This window comes from Ambystoma mexicanum, chromosome 4q (genome assembly GCF_040938575.1).
Source record: "Ambystoma mexicanum isolate Mex_15411 chromosome 4q, UKY_AmexF1_1, whole genome shotgun sequence".
In the NCBI taxonomy this organism is placed as follows: Eukaryota; Metazoa; Chordata; class Amphibia; order Caudata; family Ambystomatidae; genus Ambystoma; species Ambystoma mexicanum.
The window spans coordinates 204,940,041-204,952,801 of NC_090928.1; positions in this window are offsets into that span (position 1 = coordinate 204,940,041).

Genomic DNA, 12,761 nt, shown 5'->3' on the forward strand with positions numbered 1-12,761 from the left:
TATGCGCTTTATGATGTCATGGTATGGTTTGTTTACTATCTATCTGAATTGTTAGGGATGGCATTGTTTTATGTTTATCATTGATAAATGTTGACACTTGCACTATACATTGGGTGTAGGGCAAGAATGTTGTGGGTGCATCAAACTACGCATTTTAGTATTCGATAATTTGAAAGAAAAGAAAGTATACAGGAATGCACTGTTTTAATCAATTATGCCATTTGTAATGTCATCTTTTATTACCTGGATGTTAGTATTATCAGTACATGGTGGTGGCAGGAGTTATGGTTAGATTTTACCTTGCAACCATAATGTGCCTTTAACAATGTTTTTTTCAATGAATTTTATAGGTTTTTATTAGTGCAACTAAACCATAACTTCCCTTTTACAAAGTTTTTCAGTGAATTTGCATAGGTTTTTATTTTTTCACTGAATTTCATTGGTTTTTATTAGTGCAACTAAACCATAACGTAGGTTATTACTAGTGCAACTTAACCATAACTTCCCTTTCACAAACTTTTTCTGCGAATTTGCATAGGTTTTTTTTTTCTCCAATGAATTTCATTGGTTTTTATTAGTGCAACCTAACCATAGGGCCCCTTTAACAAAGTTTTTTAACTGAACTTCAATAGTTTTTATCAGTAAAACAACGTTGTATATAAGTTATTAATAATTCCTCTTTTAACATATCTGAAAGAACTATAAACCTGCTTTAAAAAACTTTTTTTGGAGCACTGATGTGTCGTTTTCAACAGTGTATGCTGCAGATGCAAGTCATTGTTGAATTGCCTAGGGCCTGGGGCCTGACCATGACCCGGGGCACCACCAATCTACCCTCACTATCCACTGCACCTAGCCTGCATCCTTGCCCAATGTCCACTATACCTCCATATTGTGACCAATGCCCACTGTTTATGGCTTGCAGCCATAGCCAGTGCCCAAAATCCATGGGGCATGGGATTTGGCTGTTCTACCGGCCCCAATAAGGAAATCAGAGTAGACATTTGTCCTTGCTGGGGGCCAGGCCCACTGCCCCCTTTAACCACATAGCCAGTCCCTGGTGGCCAGGCCCACTTTAACCCCATAGCTGGGTCCTGGTGACCATGGGCCGTGGCCACATTGACAATATGGCCTCTGTCCACAGCCACAGCCTATGCCTCAGTCACTAAAGCTATATCACCATTTTGTGTACCTACATTTTGACACAAAAATAAAACACAGGACAGATTTGCAAATGCATGCTTTAGGGTACATGCCAATGCTCCTTGAGCAAGCTTGCTGCAAATACATCCAGAACTGCAGGCTGTAGTCACAAACATAATCCCGAGTTCGAAAAATGATGGGAACCCCCTACAATTGTGCCCCCTCTTGACAAAATCCATTCAGACTTTGTCCAAAAATCCAAAGTTGGTCGATAATCTTTTTGCAAACCTTCGTGCGGATTTGTCAAATGGCAACAACGTTATAAGGCATCCAAACATTCTGGTACACCCCCTTTAATTTTGCCCATAATGACGAAAGAGCACCAATCTTTGCAACAAAATTCAGAGTTAGGCATATATTATTATTTCAAAATTTCAAGCAGTTTTGTTGAACAGCGCCAAAGTCATAAGCTGTCTAATAACTGCTCTTCATCGACCCTGTAATGAACTCTTCAGGTTCGGTCCCAATCAACAGCCTCTTCCCGGCATTATGCTGGCAACATAATTTCAAATAATGATGACTGTGTAATTTGGTCCTAATCAGCAGCCTCTTCTCGACACTACCCTGGCAACACATTCAAAATAATTCAAAGTTGGCCGACTTTTGATCATTTGAGAAAACATATGTTTATTCGTGCATGTGTATTCATGTAAGTCAGGGCAGGCTAGGAACTGTGCAAGAGTGATTGCATCTAAATTGCCATTCACGTTCTAAGTTCAAAATTGTCATCCACATTTTAAGTTCTCTATTTTCACCTTCATCCCTAATGTGCATCAAATTTTTATTTTGTTTTTTTCCATCTTTAACATAAATTGACTGTTGAAAGTATAAGTTCTGTTTATTCTTGTCTTTTGTATTATGTCTTATTTAAGCGTATGTTTTTGTTTTGTTCAATTGGAAATGTTCAAGTATTTATTTATTTCTTGATTTTTGCAAAATAATAAACAAAAAACAATTCACTGATCCTATCACTGGTGGATCTATTTAGTACATTATTTACTTGTCAAATTATGCTTTTGAATACATATCATGTACATGATGAATTTTGATGATTAAGTCCTGTTGCATTCCCCAATTCTGAATAAGTTCTAAACTAAATTTCACATGTTTTACACAGGAACACACTTTTGAAGTTCAAGTTCACAAACATCACAGCAATGTCCCCAAATATCTGAGATGTTCGAGGACATCGGAGAAGAAAAAAAACACCTGTTTTGGTGCTTTTTCTGGACATATACCATCCCATCCTCATCAACCCACACATCCCGAGAGATTGTTTCATGTGTTTGACAAGTGCAATGTTGTGTTTTTGAGTATATTTTTGCAACGATGTTCATGGACTACAGGCGCAATTGGCGAATCCAACATGGCGTCCATTTCAAAGGTTATGACGCACCTCACATTTCTTAGTTGACAAATCAGCTGCCATGTACAAAGTCTGCAAATTTTACGCATCTCTCTGATTGGCTGAGAAGTGTCCGCAGATACTGAACCAAGAAGTGAGTCTGCAGACTGGGCGGAGATATCACTATTTATTTTTTTACCTACGTATTGGGCATTTATAAAAAGTCGACTGGACGGATTAACACCAAATTTGCAAGAGCATGCTTTTAGGACCAGGCCACGACTCCTCATGCAAGTTTGGGCTGTAGCCGCAATCAAAATAGTTTTCCATTCATGTCTATATGGATTTCAAAGGTTTTAGTAGGACCCCCCTATAACTTTTCACCCCCTTGACCAACTGCACCAAACTTTGCAAAAGAATTCTGTCAGGTCTATACCTTTTTTTCATGCAAATTAGGCAAACACCCCAGTTATAAGCCATCCAAAAAATGCTTTTCCTATGTTGATCAGTTATGTCATATGGCACATAGCTAAGGTGGACTTGATAGAAATGTGATTGCCAAATTTCAGGGGTTTTCTTGCCTGAAATCTGATCACCTTAACTCTCTCTCAACAAAGGATTTTTTTCACTGAATTTCAAGAATTTTGTTATACTATAATTTTTTGAATTTTTTTTATTGTTTAATCAAAAATAAGATTTTTACAATATGAATGTAAATGTAAATGTCTCTTCAAATGTCTCGAGACTTGTCCAAAAGAGAAGGCTAGCTTAGGTTTGTTCATGTCGGTTGGGCTTGTTGACTGTTGTGGTTAGGCAACAGCATGTACGTCGAAGCACTGCTTGACTTTAGTAAATTTGTCGCAATGTATTCCAGTATCTGTACTGTGGTATTTGCCAAGTAGTTCTGTCGCCACCTATAAGCCGACACCACCACGTTTCTTCCTCCATCAGTGAATCAGCTCTTGCTGCATGGGGGATGTACTGTTGTCTTATTGTGCATGTCTCTTCACATGCCATTAGGAGGTGACAAATTGTTTCTTGGGTGTAGGCAAGGTGTTTCGACAGAAACGACAGTTGGGTGTTGGAGAAAAGCCTCTAATATACAAGATTTCGTTCGTAGGTAAAAGGTTTAGGCGTGTTCTTAGTAACAAGTTACCTGCTCGTTTATTTGGAAATTTCTGTATATAGTTTTGCAGCTCGTTCAGTTTTTTTGTGTTGACAGGCAGATGAGCAGTGAGTTTTTGTTTTGCGGCAGATTCGGTCATCTTTGCCCAATCTGCTTCCTTGATTTTATGCAGGATTCTGCATGGATTGAGGATGAGCTCTTCTACATCCGATGCGATGTGATCCAAAAGCAAGGTGTTTTCCTTTTGCCAGTTTACTAACATCTCAGATTTCCCTGCATCCATCTCACGCCCCATCATTTTGAAAATTACACTGCCGTCAACCATTTTGCATTTCCTATAGAGCATTAGTGAGTTACAATTCACCGTGCATTCCATGGGCTGGAGGCTCAGCTCATGTCTTATTGCCATCCCGATGTGGAATTCGGGAGCTTAAGCACTGATTTCCAGAATAAGGCTTCTAATTTGGGCCAGATGTTCTTTGGGAGGGTCGGCATGGCCTCGGTCCCGTATGTTACAGCAGGCACCACTTCATTTTATAGAAATTGATTATCGGTTGTATCGAGAATTTCCCAAATTTGCGATCAATCGCCTTGGCCTGAGCAGCTAGTGTTTTGATCTTTTTGAGCAGTGCTGTTTGTATGGTGCTTTCACTCTTCATACTAGCAAGGTGTATCCCCAGGTACTTGAAATTCTGAACAGTGTCGATTTTTGCACCTCCAAGGAACCAATTTAGATTTTCAGTTTTCTTTTCCTTTTTCTACAAAATCAAGGCCTTGGTTTTACCTCTGTTGATTTCCAGAAAGTTGTCAATTGCATACTGTTGGAGTCCATTAAGTTGCCGTTGCAGACCTACTGGAGTCTGATCGAAAAGTGTGAGGTCGTCAACGTAAAGGGGTCGTTCGATCACAGTGTTTCCAATTTTAGGCGGGAAGGCACGCGTGGTAGTTGTGCTTTCTTTGAGATCGCCTATGTAGGCTAAGAAGAGGGTTGAGGCCAAGGGGCAGCCCTGCTTGACTCCTCGTGATATCGGGATTTCATCAGATAGGTCTCCTTTACGACTTAGACGCACTCTCATCGAGGTGTTATGGTGCAAAGTTTGAATGGGGGCCAGTATGTCTTCTGGGCAGTTCCAGTCTCTTAATTTCGTCCACAGGCGGTGTCTCTCAATGTGATCGAAGGCTTGGGTGAAATCAACGAACACGACGAAGAGACGGTGACCAAGTTGTAGGGCTTTACTTTTCAGTATGCTGAATATTAGGATGTTGCCTGCCGTCCCAGTGTTTTTTTAAAAGCCAGATTGCAGATGGTCATTGCAATTGGGCGGAAGCAGCCCAGGTTTGAAATTTCCTTAAAAGTAAGGATCCATAGACTTTTCCTATGGAATCAAGCAGTGCGATCGGCCTGAAATTTAGAGGGTCCTTTATGTCTCCCTTTTTGTAAATGGGAATTATTGTTGCTGTGATCCAGGATTTAGGCACTGATCTCGAGTCTGCACAGCGTCAGAATATTTCACTGATCAAGGCTACCCATTCTTCGGGGTGCGTTTTGAGTTCAAAGTTGGTAATCCCGTCTGGTCCTGGTGCTCGGGAATTTTTTATTTTTTTGATGACCTCCAGGATGTTTTCTTTGTCTTCGAGATTAATCCATTTTACGTTGTTATACTGGACCTTCTCTATGTTTTCAGGTGTGACGGATTTGAACACTTCAGTGAAATGTTTTTCCCAGGTGGACTCAGTGATGTTATTTGTTATTGAGTTTTCTAATGGGGCTTCCGTTGCTCTCATTAAGGACCAAAAATCTCTGGCGTTGTGCGTGATTAACGCTTCGATGATACTTTCTGCGTCCAGCTGGTACAATTTGCTTCGAAAAGCTCAGACCCAGGCTTTGTATTCTGATTTCAAAACTTTGAGTATGGCGTTGCCCTCTACAATTGGATGATGTTTTTTAATGGTCCTTATGGCTCTTCTGTACTTGCGTCTTCTCGCGACCAAATCTTTGTTATAATTATGCTTTTTGATGACACCTGTGGTCTTCAAAGTTGTTTTGCGGCGTGTGTATCCCACTAGCAGTGGTTGGTAGTCAACTGCTTTAGATTTTAACCTCAGGACATCTCCTTTATATCTGTGCGTTAGTTCTTTAATCGCTGCGGCACTTAGTTTGAGCCGTGTTCCTTGAACATTGTTGTCAATGTCCATGCCTGATTGAGGAATCTTTGCACTTGGGATGTGCCAACAGGTCTCCAGGAGGTTATGGTCACTTGCAATTGTGCCTCGCACAGCAAAAGAGCTGGTGGCGCATAGCAACGGTTTAGAGACAAAAATGTAATCGATTGTTTCAGCCGATTCCGCTCGTGCCCAAGTGGGCATTCTATTTGGCTGTGGGAAGCCGAGGTCGAGATTATGCAGTTCACACAAATGAATTAAATCAAGCCATGCTCTACCTCGTTGTTCGGCCGCTGACGGTTGGTTTTTTGCTCGAGTTCTCGTCTGAGGAGTGCATACCGCATTTAAATCGCCACATATCATTAGAGAAGTCACCGACAGCTTGATCATTGCTTCATCAATTACGTGTTCGCACATCATGATGAATCTTTCCTCACTGATTGTGGCTGGATTCCAATATGTGTTGGCAATAACTACTGTGTTTTTTGGCTCTTTCGTTTTTTTGTGTTTCCATGTGACACTTACTGCCAAGATTGAGAGATTTGCAATCAAGGTAGTCTCAATGGAGAGTCTACATCAGGTGCGGCAAGAAATCAAGAGCCCTGACATTGGCCGTCCTAGATGGCCTTTGGCTGCTGGGGCTAGGGTAATTTGGTATCCCTCTATAGTTGGGGGATTGATTAACCAGGTCTCCTGGAGGCAAATGATGTTGTATTCTCCAAGGTTGACATCTCCCGGGGCGGTTAAATGCGAATGTCCTCTTGTGTTCCACGAGCATAGATTTACTTTACGATAAGGATCTTCTTCCTGTAGTGTTGATGGTAACTTATGCTCTCTCTGGATGGATTGCTATTTCTTCCTATGCATTGAGAGAGCTTTCGGTAACCAGACCCATATTCCTTGGTTGTTGCCTGCAAGGTTGATCAAAACCTGTTGTGTGGGACTGTGTTGCACTGTTTGCGAAAAGGTCCTTGATGTTGCACTGAATTTTCTTGTTTCACTCTGTTCTCTATCACTTTGGCTGTTATGGGAGTGATGCGTCTGTTTCCGATATTCCATCTTCGTGACTTTATCTTTGCTTTTTTGCACTTCAAGTCTTAATGAGGTGGCTTCTGCGTTACTTTGAGACTTCATTGCTGTATACTGTTTCTCATGCCCTTGTGGTGAGTTGCGTCGATTCTTTTTACCGTGGTCGTCCGTACGCGCCTTGTGGTTGCCCTTGTTTACAGTTGTCTTGTTGATCTCTTTTGGCGTGTGGTCTTCATGATACGTTATGTCTTCTAGATTGAAGCCAAGACCATAAAGTTTGTGCTTGTTTTTGTAAATCAATTTGTAAATTGTTGAAGAACCAATGTACAAAAGAGTCGCTCCTTTGTACTTGTTATGCCAAGGTTCAACGATAATCAGCTCTTCTGTTTTGATATCTTTCAGTTTGGAGATCTGGTGAAAGATCGACAGGACTGCTCGTCTGTTTAAAATGAGGTCGTCCTTGTTACTAGATCTTTGTTCCATTTTGAGTAACCACTTTGCATCTGTGCGTTTACCATGAGATCTTTCATTAACCTCTGTTCTTGATCCATAATGTACTTTCTTGTTTGCTCTTTCCGGTTCGTCTCTGGGCCTTATTTGTGCCTTTGGATCACTTCTTCGAGCTTCATCTGGATTTGTTTTCTTTTTCGTTGGCGATTGTCTTTTATTTTGAGACACTTGACGTTTTGTTTCTGTTTCACATGATTGTTCGGATGGGTACGCTTGGGCCTTCTTGTTTTTACCTTGGAGCATTGTGTTGGATAATCGATTACGTCTTTCTTCCAGGGTTTCAAAGTCTCGTTCAAGATACGCCGTTCTTTTTTTTTCTTTTGAAATTGATGACGTTTTGCTGTCAGCGGGTTGTCTTTGCATCTTGTCTTTTAAGCTAACGACGGATGTTGTAACTTGCGATAAATCGTCGTCTGAGTAGACGCTGACGTTCATTAGAATATCATCTTTTAAGGAGTCTGTTACTGATTTAGGTGAGTCGGGTTCCACCAGCTTTATGTTCAGATGGACATCCTTGCTGCATGTGGGGTATGGAGCCGCGGTGCTGGATGAAGTGCTAGGTGTCTGCACTTGTACAGACGTGTTAGATGTATGTTTTAGCTGGTCCACATCATCATGCGTTGTACTGCTAGCACGAGCCAGGACTTTCTTAATCTTAGGGTTTACTTTTCCAAAAATTGAATATGCCGGCTCTGGCTGCTCGATGCTCATCTTGGAGTTTGTAGTTTTTTTATCTACAACTAATACCACCGTAGGAGTATCAGACGAGGCCAATGTCATGGCTATTGTTTTGGAATTGGTTCCTGGTCCAGGAGAATTCTGTCTTGGAGTAAGTTTCGTTTTGTTGTCTGTAGTTAAATCAATAATGGAGGTCGTTTGAGATTCTGAATCTTTGGTAACTGTTGTTGTGGACATCTTATGGTCATGTGCAACTTGTATTGACATTTTTGTTCCACTTTGTTCTGTTGGCTTTGCCGCCAAGTTGTCCAGTCTGTTGTCGTGGCATTATGCTTTTCTTTTGCCGTTATGTAGCCCTCCAGGTAAGTTACTTTAGTCAGAAGCATCGGTAACATGGTTTGTTGATCCTTTGTAGTGTCATTGATTGCCTCGTAAAGTTTACAGAACGGGGCGAGGGCTATTGTGATAGCAGACATTACACTCATCAAGTCTGGTTTTCTTGTTGGTGTTTCAGGAGTAGGAAGAGCAGGCTGCGAGGAGTAGACCTTTCCCGGGGTGTATGGCTGATCATTTGATCTACGTCTTGGTGTGTGAAGCTGATTGGAAGAGCTATGTGTTTTGTGGGATGAACTGTGCCCTGGGAACTCTAGCGAGTTTCTCCTTTTGCGAAAAGCCCTGGCCTGTTGTATTTCTTCAACCAAACGTGGTCTTCCGACAGCAGAGTTTATGCTAAGAGCAACTTTCTCTACAGGCAGTTTGCTATCCAGCAGTGTTAGGGATGGCTGCCCACTAGGATTATCTTCAGCAGGGGAAGGTCCTGTTTTCTGTTGCTTGTCATGTGGTTGCACAGCACTGCCGAGCTGTTGAAAGACTGAATCTACATTTTCAATCACTGGCCAGGTGTTCTCCGTAGCTATTTCAAGACCAACTGTGGCTTCTTTAGGTGCAATTTTGTGATATTTGGGGCAAGGGAAATTGTCCTTTACGGCGGCGAGCATTTCAGCATCAGAGAGTTCTCCATAGTCTTTATTTTTTTTTGATGAAAGCTGAGCCTTGAAAAAATCAGTGAGTATTCGCAATGTGGTTGGTTTTGTTGCAATATTAGAGCTAATGATGTTAGTAACTCTGCCTTTTTTATTTTGCAATTGCAGAGTTTTTCACTCTGTACAAAGTCCAAGTTTTTTTAAATTCATTTTCTTGTGTTTAAAATGCTGCCCATTGTCCTCTCTGGATCTCTTTTTTGTGTTCCGAGTTGTCTCTGTACAAGGAGGCTCTGTGTGTGACAGGTCTAATGATGTCACATTGTTCAGCTCTGACACGCTGTTTGGTGTGGCGTGTATTTGGGCGGATGTTGTTGTCACAATACAGAACTCCGCGCTCTCTTTCACTGCAGTTGGCACCCCGTGGACCTCGGACGCGTCGACTCATACATGAGCACATCCATCCCCCGCCCGCGCCTCCTTACCCACACTGGGCTTGGCGCACAAGCAGATCGGCTGGGGTAATGGGAGGCCCACAGCTGAACTTCCACCACAGTCCTGCGGCGTGACTCCCGCGGGCCGGCCGCTGGCCAGCTCGGCGTTAGCAGTGCCAACGCGCTCCGCCCTCCCTCCGGACGGCGTCAGTGCGATGGCAGCCGAGATGCCGGGCCGCGGCGATGTGAGCTCCGTGCTGGGGGCATGGTAGTGCAGCAGTGCAGGTGAGCTGCTCGCGTCCTGTCTCTCCCAATCCCCAGGACTGCCAGGTAAGTGGGGAGGATTTGTGTTGACAGCTGTGATGACTACTGAGTCTGGCGGCTTTTGCAAACCGCACAGGAGGTTTTGTTGTTGAGCAGATTTATTGCTGACTTGGGGACCCTGCGGGCTTGCTGGGAAGCACATTCCCTTTTCACTTGGTGGATTAACTTGAGATTTACCTCCATCAAGCCTCAGACGTGAGCTTCTCAAACAACGCCCGTCTTCTTCCTCATGCTGGAAGACACAGCTCTGGTGTTTTTATTCACCAGTGTCTTTGGGTCGGTGGTTGTTTTATCAGTAGTAGAGGAAGCGCGGGGAATTGCAAGTGGGGTGCCCGGCACGTTTCCAGACGTGGGGGTGTTCTCAAGGATACAAACGTTCAAGTTTCACTCACACCACTTACCGTAAACAGGTGTGTAAAGTGGGTGACAGACTGGCACGCTGACCTGCAGATGTAATTTGAGGGGCGCCTGCGTCCTCTGGCACCCGACGGACCATGACAGACCACTTGTCGCCCACTTTCCGTGCACGCTCCGCGCTGTAAATGCTCTAAAGTAGTCTCTGCTGGACTCTGTGAGTCAGAGTCTCCGCCTCCTCAGCAATGAAAGTGGTAAGCAGACTGTCCCACGACTCCACGACAGACCATTGTCGCCCACTTTCTGTGCGTGCTCTGCGCTGTAAATGCTCTAAAGTAGTCTCTGCTGGACTCTGTGAGTCAGAGTCTCCACCTCCTCAGCAATGAAAGTGGTAAGCAGACTGTCCCACGACTCCACGACAGACCACTTGTCGCCCACTTTCCGCCTATAATTTCTTCGGGGCTGACTAGCCATGGCTTTTGGCCATGGCCACTGTACATGTTGCACCAATAGGTTTCTTTGGGGCCCACTAGCCATGGCCTTCAGCCATGACCATTGTCCACAGACTTCGGCCGTGACCATTGTACATGTTGCACCTGCAGGTTTCTTCAGGCCCACTAGCCATGTCCTTTTTAGGCACTCCTTATTCCTGCAATAATTTCACAGTAATATTTTCCAATAACGGAAATTCCTGCGGTATATTGGCAGGTCACTGATTCCCACAATAACAGCAAACATTTCTAAGAATTAAAATGTCTTCCACATCCTCAAAGGCATTCAACATGTGTCACCTTTCTTTTTTCCAGGTCCCCTCACTCCACTGCGTTGCTTTTCCCCTTCCTAACCTTTTCCTAACCTTTTCCTATTACCACCTATCACTCATTGCTTCGTGAGACCCGCATTTTTCTGAGAGTGTCTTGCGGCGTTGCGGCTGTAATCTTGTGAGTTTCACGCATCTCCCCATGATAAACAAACATTTTCTGCCTGTAACTGTCTCCCAACCCACCCCCAAATCTCAGACTTCACCAGTTATCTTCATTCCCACTACCGACCTCTAGCCTGATGTGATTGCTATTTCTATTGGTATTTATATAGTGCTAGGCCACCTAAGCACAGTCATTCAAAACAATCAGTGTTCCCCTAGGAGTGACTACATTAACAGAAGAGTTTTGAGTCTCTTTCTGATGCCAAGAACATTACTAGAATCTGTAAGGTCATGGGGGAGTTCATTCCAAAGTTTGATGGCATCCTTTTTCCTCCTCCAAATGGAGTTTTGAGATCTTTTCCCAGTAATATCGCAGGAATCACTAGCATCAAGCAAAAAATAAATGTTGGCTTTTAATTTCTGAAAAGTCTCTCAGCCTCTCTGCTGCAAAGCACCAAGGCTGATATATATATATATATATATATATATATATATATATATATATATATATATATATATATATATATATATATATATATATATATATATATATATATATTTTGTATTGATTTACCCCAAATCAGTCAAGTCAATGCTTTGTGCCCAAATTGTTCCTTATTTGGTCCAGATCTACATGGCTGTTCAAAAACTGCACTTTTCTCTATGGGAAAATGAATGGGAGTAGGATGAAAACTGTGTTCTTATGTTTATTTAATAACGTTTTCATTTTTTAAATGAATTGTTGCCAACATATCCAGTCTGGTGGGACTCTCGACTAACTTTTTGTTTGGATAATTTCATCCAAATCCATTTAGCAATTCAAAGGTTCTTAGCCCCGCTCAGCCTCTCTGCTGTAAAGCACTAAGGCCGATATAAAGATTTTAAGGAGCAGGGTGCTCCCCCTTCTCTGTAAAATATTTTAAAAACGACTTGATGGATTTGCCCTTTAATCAGTCAAGAAATGTATTTCGAAGTGTTGCGACCAAGTTGCTTCTCATTTGGTCCAAATCTGCCCAGCGGTTTTCAGGCTATGGCTTTTCAAAAACTGGAAAATTAATGAGTTGAAAACTGTGGTGTTCTGTTTTGTTCACAACCTTATCATTTTATAATGTATTGGTCCCACAGTTTGCATTTCGGGGCAGGTGGATTGACAAACAATGTTTTTTTTGCAAATTTCATCCAAATCCATTCAGCAAGTCAAATGTTATTAGCAATAGAATTGTGGGAAATAATGGCTGATTTTCAATTCTGAAAAGGCTTTCAGCCTCTTTGCTGCACAGCACCATGTGATTTATAGCTATTTTACGGTCTTATCAATGGGAGTTACTCCAAGGTTCCAGGCATGAACATTATTCCCTGGGCAATGAGGAGTTCACAAGATGGTCTCTCTCCAGTCACCGCTCCCGGAACCTCCAGACACCTAGCAACACCCAGACTTCACCCCGCCTCAATAAGCAAGTTGAGCTGCATTTTGGTAAGACTCTTTGTGCTCTCCTGCACCACTCTGATGCCGCTTAATTGATACTCTGCTGCATTATGAGCCGTACCAATCGCACCAGAATCTCCACATTAAAGGCCATTCACTCTGAATCACTAAGCTGCAGCCAGTTAAGCCGCCATGGATGGCTCCCAAAGCTAATTCCACTCAGCACTCCCTTCATGCTGCCTCTTCTCTGTGAGCATACACATT